General features: G+C 38.5%; 1 long non-coding RNA gene across 1 annotated transcript in view; it reads left to right on the forward strand.

Annotated features, from left to right (window-relative positions):
• The first annotated feature begins 1,977 nt into the window (after positions 1 to 1,977).
• Positions 1,978 to 9,424, forward strand: part of LOC129392690 (uncharacterized) — an 82,403-nt gene continuing 74,956 nt past the window's right edge. Inside the window, exon 1 of the long non-coding RNA XR_008619066.1 lies at positions 1,978 to 2,138. This is a non-coding gene — a long non-coding RNA (uncharacterized lncRNA). The remainder of the gene's footprint in view (positions 2,139 to 9,424) is intronic.

Genomic DNA, 9,424 nt, shown 5'->3' on the forward strand with positions numbered 1-9,424 from the left:
CCACCCAGTTGTTAAGCTGCTGGGTGTAAGCACAGAAAAGATAAATGCATGAGTTCATTTATGATCCGGGTTGTGCCAGGCAAATAGAACTCAGGGGCAAAGAATTAAGGGGATTTGCAAGGAAGTGACTTTTAATATCACTATTTGTGAATATATACGAAAAGAAATAATTAAGTAAATAAATAATTCTTCACACTGTGATGCACTAATCTAGTGTAAATTACTAGTATCATGGTGGCAAAACTAAGCACTCCGTCAATTTAAGGCTGGTCGTATATGAGGTACAGGGAAGACAGGAATGTACAGAAAGTTAAAATAAGCAGTTAAATGCAATATATCCAAACCTGAGCCCTCTAATGATGAACTTATTCCTTATTCTACACATTCAGTTTGACGTCTAAAATCTATACTTCCTCAACGTCTTCCTAATCAGCCTTTCCGCATCTATTACAGCTTTAGCTCTGACCTTTTCTTTCACGTGTTTCCTAATATCTTTCATCACTTCTCACGCCATCTTGCCTCCTGCTCACACTATTTGTGATCAGTCTTCAATGATCCTTCGATACTGCCCACTTTTTAAAAAACTTTTTTGGTTTTTCACATAAACATAATACAATGGCACTACTCAACCGGCAGTAGCTTTCTTTACCACACCTACTACCAAAACCATCAAAAAGTTTTATCCAAAAACCGTAAAATGCCCTTATTTGGCTACGCCAGACAATCTAACTTTCTTGTATTCCCCAGTCCCCCTCTGTTTCTCTCAGTATAACTGCTCAAAAATCTCTATTCCTCTCGCTCTGGCTTGCACAAGTCCTTAGTTTTTATGTAGGCCGCAGACTGGACAAAACTCAAGTACAAAGATAAAAGTCTCTACCAAAGCTGAAGAAATTTCTTGGGACACCTGAGTACCTTGCAGCTGACACTTTTAGAATTAGTCTAAAATTAAAACTGGGTGGGTACAGTTTCACACAGATTTTATTTTTCCAACCTACTTGGTGGTTTCCATGCTGCATCTAAAAACAAAACACAGCCAGTGCACTCTCACAAGTTTACTACGGTCCGCCTATTAAAAGTGGTTTGCCTCTATCTTGTAAAAATGGAAAAGAGGCAGAATTTTCCTTTCAAACGCTTTGCACAAGCGGCCTTCCTTTAAAATTTGAGAAAGACCCAAATCACACCATAAAACACAGAACATAAAATGTTTCTGACAAAAACCGAAAAATAAAGCTAATTAACTCCTTAAATTCTTAAGAGAAGCGCTGCTAAAAAGCCAAGACAAGCTTCTTTACATAATTAAAAAGTGTCTTTAGATTCCACACGAGCAGTGTATTTGCCTGCCTTCCCTTTTCCTAGTGACACCCCTACCGCCTCAGGACTGATGCTTAAAGACACCGTAGATGGTTCGAGCCAGTTCAGGAAGAGATTTAGAGGGGAAGACTGGGTCCATCCCAGCACGGGAACCGCGCCCAGCAGGCATCAAGAGGGAAAATACAGCTCGAGTTTTTACCTCATATACCATTAATTTTCCACAAAGATTTCCAGAAACCTGATTCACAGCCAGAAACCCAAACCCTGTGGGCGGGAAGAGGAAAAAAAAAAAAACCACAAAAAAACAACCTACTACGCCACCACTATCGCCTTGCAGAGCCAGCAAACGTGCAGAGACGTACGCGCCAGCGGCGCCTACGTCCTCACAATGCGCAAGCGCACGGCGAGGCCCCGCCCCTCCGCGCCTCCGGCGAGGCGCGCGCACCAGAAACCAGCCCCCGCTGGCGCCGCCCGGGGCTTCCGCCCGGAGACCCGAAGGTCGCCTTTCGGTTCCGGTTCTAGCCCCGCCCCCACGCGGGAACCCTCTAGAAGTCTTAATATCCGGGACCAGAGGCTGGCGCCAGCGCGCATTTCCGGCGACGGACGTGAAGGAAAGGATCCGGTGACGCCTCTTCCCGTCTCACTTGCCGCCCAGGCTCCGGCTCTCGGTGCGGCAGCGCCATCTGGTGCCGAGTCCCTCGCTGCCCGCAGAGGGGGCGCGCGTTTCTTTCGGAACCTTCCAGAGTAAACGGGGCCCGGGTTTTCGTCTCTCCCGCCCTCGGGAAGGAGAGCCCGAGTCTCCGCCCTGCCGAGTTCCTGCGTTGGAGGTACTTTGCAGGACTTTGAAGCGGAAGCTGTTTGTATGTGTTCGCTATAAATAGCCAAGATGGAGAGGAAACTTGAGTTCTTTCTCTAGTTTTAAGTCCAGAAAAACAAAACAAAACGTTTTTTTTGTTTGTTTTCTCATGCCTTGTTCCTGAGGTCCTCTCAGTCATCCCCTCAGCCATGAATTCCCTAATCTGTCGAGACATGGGTCCACCATTTCTCTCTTGGGTGGGAAGATGGCACAGGCTCTGTGGCTTAGAGTGGTCTCTGCTGTAAGAGCTTTTGTTTCCTTTCGCTTATTAAAGCAGTGTTGTAAAAAACATGCAGCGTATGTGTTTGGAGCCAGTGACGGAGCGGGGAATTTAGTGTATACTTTGCTATAAAAACAGGCTAAAATTTAGGAAAGGTAGCCTCAGAGACACTCAGGATGAATATAGATTTAGTTGCGTGGCATATTTCTCTTACACTACCCAGAGAAGAAAGGTCATTTCTCCCAAGTCAGCAAAGTCAACGTAAATTCTCCCTGGATGATGAATTTTTGCTGGAAAGTCTCGATTTTTCTGGAAGGCTGAAGCCCTGATGATATTAGGTAGCTAGTATTGGATTGCTCTTAACTGCTTTATTGGGATGATGCTTTAACTGAGTATCAGAGTACTAGTGAAAGTTAATGAAGTAAGTTTCCTTTAGACTTAAGCGCCTACTGACTTGACTGCTCCACTGCGCGTTTCTCCTACAGCGGTGGTTCTCAAACATGAGCACGCATCAGACGTCCCTGGAAAACTTAGTAAAACAGATTGGGCTTAACCCGAAGTTTTTAATTTGGAAGGTCAGTGGGTAGAGGTGTATAATTATAGCTATGGTAAGCTCTCTGCTGATGCTTAAGTTGTTGGTACTAGGATCACACGTGCAATAATTTAGAGTTCAGGATTGCTTTGTCAATAATGCTCTTGCGGTTGGTTACTAATGATAGGGAAGCTGGAGAAATCCATTGTTGGGAAGTTATAAATCGAGGATTAAAACCAGATAGTTCTACAAAAATGAGTATTCACACATTAAAGCGACTACTACACATAAACGTGTTCTGTATATTATCATGTGATAGAGGGTGCTGTGACACCAGGTATACTAAATATTTCAATTATTTTGCTGTAATTTCTGTCCTTCACATTAGCTGTTAAAAGGCAGTAAAAGGGAAATGACTAGACTTAAGGACAGAATTGTTATAACCTAACATTCTCATTTTGCTTTTTGGTAGACACCAGGCTTTTCCGAAGTCCTTTTGCATCTCCCCAGATTCCTTTGTTTCTCCAAATCCTCTACTAACCACACTCCACCAACACCGTGCCATTTACACATGTACACAGTGTTTTCATTTGAAAAAACAGTCATCTCATCTGTAAAAATGGCTTACTTAATCTTTTCTTCAGGCCTTTTCTCTTACGTTAATTCTGTCAAATCCTGACTATGGCACTGCAATTATTGACAGTGAAAAAAGTGCACTGCACACTAGAAGTTTTATCTTTGCACCTAATTGAAATACAGATATTTTGGGATAGGTTTGGTATGTTCATAACTGAAATTATTCCTAAAACTGGTTAAAAAAAGTTTAGAATGTTTGCTTTGATGTAACTGACCTTATTATAAAAAAATAAGTGATATACCCTCGATTTGTAAATTAATATATCTAAAGATCAATGAAGACAGCTGAAATGCTGCTTTTGCAATAATTCAGTAAAGTTTCTATGAGTGAAAAGCAATTTTGATAATGTCATTGAAGTGAGTAAAGGAATGAATTCATTGTGAACTTTGAGGAATGAATGCATATTCTCTAAAATTTAAGTAATTTATGACAAAATTACATCAGATCAATGAGATGGTACCTTATATGATTTTATAAAATTAGATATTAATCAATTTCTGTATATTTTAGGTTCATCCACTAGATTATTCATTTCTAGCTCTGTGTCAGACACTGGGTTCCCTAAATCGGTTGTGTTCTAAAGCGGATTCATGGGCTTTGAGAGTCCTCCTTAAGGAAGAATGCAAAGCTCATTGTTCGCACTTACATACGAATGAGCCCAATTTTGTAGACCAATTATTGCTAACAACTAAAGCCTTCTTAGAAGTAACCTACTGAATGAGTTATTCAGCCTTACTAGATTTGATATTCATAGACTAAAATTATTGCATTACCACAAATAACTGAGGATTCTAATTCAGTACTCTATTGAGCTTTGTGGTTCCACCAACTCCTGGCAAACTCTTGCTGTGTATGAACACATGCAGGCGGTTGGAATTCCCATAATGCTCAAGGTTACTTTCCTGCCAGTGTATCATCAGCGTTATATTTGGTATGTTAACCATTCTTAATTATTGCTGTTCTTCCACATTACCTTTTAAAAATTATGTGAGGTCTTATATTTATGAATTGTTTTATACTTTTGTAATTTCCAGTTATCATTTGGCTGCAATTTTCTACTTCTCAGTTTTTAAAAGTCATTATTATTCCGTTCACTGGACTTCAGTTTTTTTCTTTTCCCTTCTAACATGAATGAATCTCCATTAGAAAAAAAATGGTTGAGAACACCTAAAACCATGATAGTGCCCTAAGAATCTGAGTACTTTGTATCTGAGTAATTATAAACAGTTTAAACCAAGGAAAGAAAGGCATATGCTCTGTGTTTCATTTTAAATGAAACTTGTTACAGATCCCTTCATGATGAATGGAGGTGTGATGTAAAACACACTACTCATTAGAAATGCTACCTGTTTTATTTTGGGGAGCATTATTAAACAACCCTACTTTGTTGACTAAATGTAGTTAGTAATTTATGATATTTATTTATTATGGCTATTAACATCACCACTTATCTTGGCTAATTTTGTCCTTAAGCATTATGTGAGATGATGTAGTTTACTTTCAATCAAGGATTGGTGGAGTTTGATACAGTAATTAGATTAGAACTCCAGTGTCAGATTTGCTTTCTAATGTATTTTCTATTCATTAATTTTGGGTTCCATTTGCTTACTTTTTAACCTTCCCTCCTATTTTCTAAAAACGTAATTTGTAAATGGATATGTAGTGAACATCTGTGGAAAGAAGTATTTCTCCGAGGAGAAATTTCAAAATAAGTTGATTCAGCTTTTATAGTGTCTTAACTGTTATAGACATCTTTTTTTTTTTTTTTTTTTTTTTTGGCCACGCAGCTTGTGAGATCTTAGTTCCCCAACCAGGGATTGAAACTGGGCCCTGGCAGTGAACATGCCAACTCCTAACCACTGGACCACCAGGGAATTCCCTAGACATCTTTTTATCAGTGTTATTTTTGCTGCAATCAATGGACTTTTTAATACTTTTCGTTTTAGCCTAACAATACTGGTATTCACATTTTGACTTGGTATTGGGATCAGTTTTTCTGGTTTTTGTACACTGGCAATATATAATCTTTTTGTCAGTCACTGGCAGTTGAATCTCTATAGCCTTAATACTGCCTTTTATGGTGTTGGAGATACTGTCCTCAGACTTTCTAATCTGTTGGCTTGTTATTCTTTAAATCTCATTCAAACTGCCTGTCATTTCTGTTGTTATTCTTTGTACGTAAGTTTGAATTAATCCGCTGTACTCATTTTAATGGCTCTTCTCCCCAGTGGTGAGCCACATTTATTATTGTGTTGTTAAAATAGTATCATTTCATGTTTGTAACCTATTTATTTATTTATTTTAAACAAAATTTTTTTTAATTTATTTAATTTATTTTTGGCCGCATTGGGTCTTCGTTGCTGCGTGCAGGCTTTCTCTAGTTGCAGTGAACAGAGGCTACTCTTCGTTGCGGTGTGCGGGCTTCTCATTGCGGTGGCTTCTCTTGTAGCAGAGCACGCACTCTAGGCATGCAGGCTTCAGTAGTTGTAGCACGCGGGCTCAGTAGTTGTGGCTCGTGGGCTCTAGAGCTCAGGCTCAGTGGTTGTGGCGTACGGGCTTAGTTGTTCCGTGGCATGTGGGATCTTCCCGGACCAGGGATCGAACTCTTGTCCCCTGCATTGGCAAGCGGATTCTCAACCACTGTGCTTCTAGGGAAGCCCTGCAATCAATTTAAATAGACTAACACACTGCATGTGTTCCAGTAAATTGATATAATTTGATATATGGATGAATTAAATTAACTCCTAAACTGGTAAGAGTACTGATTCAGACCATAATTGTTTTTGGTAGTAGTACATTTAAAACTCTTGACATTTGATATAGATCAAATATTTTAGTATCTAAGCTTACCATACTAGTTGAGCAATGCCAATTATTTATTTTTTTAACATCCTTATTGGAGTATAATTGCTTTACAATGTTGTGTTAGTTGCTGCTGTATAACAAAGTGAATCAGCTATATGTATACATATATCCCCATATCTCCTCCCTCTTGCGTCTCCCTCCCACCCTCCCTGTCCCACCCCTTTAGGTGGACACAAAGCACCGAGTTGATCTCCCTGTGCTATAGCAATGCCAATTATAATACAGAGAGTTTTGAAAAAGTAAAAATATAAGGAAATTATTATATGACTTTTAAATATTACCACAAAAATAGCCATTTCCCAGGAGGTCTTTTTCAGCTGTTATGCTATACTGTATTATCACCCTTTAAGCATTGATTAGTATTAATCAGAATTATTGATCAGAATTAGCCATTAACACTGCTGAACTAACTGTGTCTACCTCTTCTTCAGTAGCCCTGATGTTTTGGTCATATAGTTTTAGCCATTGTATCAACCCCGCTGCCTGAAGTGTGCTACCATTCCAGATGAAAGTCAGTCCCATTAAGCAAATTTCTGTTAAACACTTTGTGTTGAGTATAGTGATGTCTTCCTAGCTACAGTTCCTGTTGTACAAAATTCTACATATGTGTATTTATGTACTTGTGCTTTTCCCACAAATGTGAGAATTTAGGATACTATATTTGTAAGTATATGCGTGATTTTTCTTGAGGATAATTTTTAAAATTACAACAAAACATGGGATCTCGGGAAGAGAAAAAGGAGGTAAAATATATAGAAGAGAAGTGTACGTAGATATTTTTCTAATGAAGTGTGGGAAAAATATAGGAAACGAAAGGAAAGAAATTGAGACATGTGAAAGCTTCAGAGTAAGAGTAGTGTTCTACTGTGGTTGTTTGTGCACTGGCATTAAGTTCTCTTACACATAAAACTATGCATTAGGAAGGGTTTCAAGAATATCTCACAGAATACTGGCATTTTCTCCTTCAATTAACCTAAGTTACATAAGGTAACTGAATCATGAAATTGTAAAACACTGATCATTTGGTGGAGATCCAAGGAAAAATGCTTCTTAAAATGCATATTTATAACAAAGCAAAAACACATTCATAAGCATCTTGTGAAAATTGATGGGCTAAGGAAATCCCAAATAGTTTTTAGGAAGAGGAGTTGTTATTGAATGAGGCCAATTATCACTATTTAAAAGTACTTAAAATGGGGCTTCCCTGGTGGCTCAGTGGTTAAGAATCCGCCTACCAATGCAGGGGACATGGGTTCGAGCCCTGGCCCGGGAGGGAAGATCCCACATGCCACATAGCAACTAAGCCCGTGTGCCACAACTACTAAGCCCACGTGCCACAACTACTGAAGCTTACGCACCTAGGGCCCGTGCTCCGCAACAAGAGAAGCCACTGTAATGAGAAGCCCACGCACCGCAAGGAAGAGGAGCTCCCGCTCGCCACAACTAGAGAAAGCCCACGCGCAGCAATGAAGACCCAACGCAGCCAAAAATAAATAAATAAATTTATAAAAATAAAAGTATTTAAAATGCCATTAGTTTATTTAATGAGCTGTTTGTCATTATTTTAGATTCACTTATAGCGACAGTCCCCTATCTGCTTTAGCTGTAAGACCTTAAATACTTCATTCCTGCTTTCTTTTATAGTAACAGGTTTTGGGAATATAACTGTTATGTTGATAAATGCTAGGTGAAGGAATAAAGTTAAAACAACTCCAATACTTGAGGAAAACAGTTATAAATGCTAAGAGTATAGCATGCCCCAAATATAATATACCCAAAGAGTATTTTATATTAAAAGAATTGCATTTCTTCTGTTTGAAATGAGTAAAATATACATGCATCAAAATAAATTCGAGGTAGAACAAAGTAATACATATAAAGAAAATCAAAACCAAAAATCAGAAGAAGATGCAGATGAATATCCAATCTTTGGATAGGAGGAAAGGACCTTTTTTACATCACAAAAGCGATCAGAAATCAGGGAAAAAACAGTTGATAATTCTTGTTACATAAAAATTTTAAAGTTTCTAAAAGTTGTAAAGTTTGTTGAAAATTTAAAGAGCAAATAAATTAGAGAATATATTTGGCCTTAGTATGTCAATATATTAAAAAAAAACCTAATATAATTCAGAAAGGAACTTAAGCAGATTTTTTTTTAAAGGAATTATACATAAAAGCTTTACTTTTCTCACTTCCCAAATGTTTTAAAATTAATTTTCAATTCTGGCAAAGATGCAATGGGTATAAGGTTACCATATGTAATAAATAAAAATAGAAAGCGCAGTTAGATTTAAATTTCACATAAGCAGCAAATATGCAATGTTTGGGGCATATTTGTATTAAATTTTTTTAACATCTTTATTGGAGTATAATTGCTTTACAATGGTGTGTTAGTTTCAGCTTTATAACAAAGTAAATCAGTTATACATATACACATGTTCCCATATCTCTTCCCTCTTGTGTCTCCCTCCCTCCCGTCCTCCCTATCCCACTCCTCTAGGTAGTCACAAAGCACCTAGCTGATCTCCCTGTGCTATGCAGCTGCTTCCCACTAGCTATCCTACGTTTGGTAGTGTATATATGTCCATGCCACTCTCTCACTTTGTCACAACCTACCCTTCCCCCTCCCCACATCCTCAAGTCCATTCTCTAGTAGGTCTGTATCTCCATTCCGGTCTTACCCCTAGGTTCTTCATGACCTTTTTTTTTTTTTTTCCCTTAGATTCAATATATGTGTGTTAGCATACGGTATTTGTTTTTCTCTTTCTGACTTACTTCACTGTGTATGACAGACTCGAGGTCCATCCACCTCACTACAAATAACTCAATTTTGTTTCTTTTTATGGCTGAGTAATATTCCATTATATATATGTGCCACATCTTCTTTATCCATTCATCCGATGTTGGACACTTAGGTTGCTTCCATCTCCTGGCTATTGTAAATAGAGCTGCAGTGAACATTTTGGTACATGACTCTTTTTGAATTATGGTTTTCTCAGGGTA

Source organism: Physeter macrocephalus, chromosome 13 (genome assembly GCF_002837175.3).
Source record: "Physeter macrocephalus isolate SW-GA chromosome 13, ASM283717v5, whole genome shotgun sequence".
Taxonomy (NCBI): Eukaryota; Metazoa; Chordata; class Mammalia; order Artiodactyla; family Physeteridae; genus Physeter; species Physeter macrocephalus.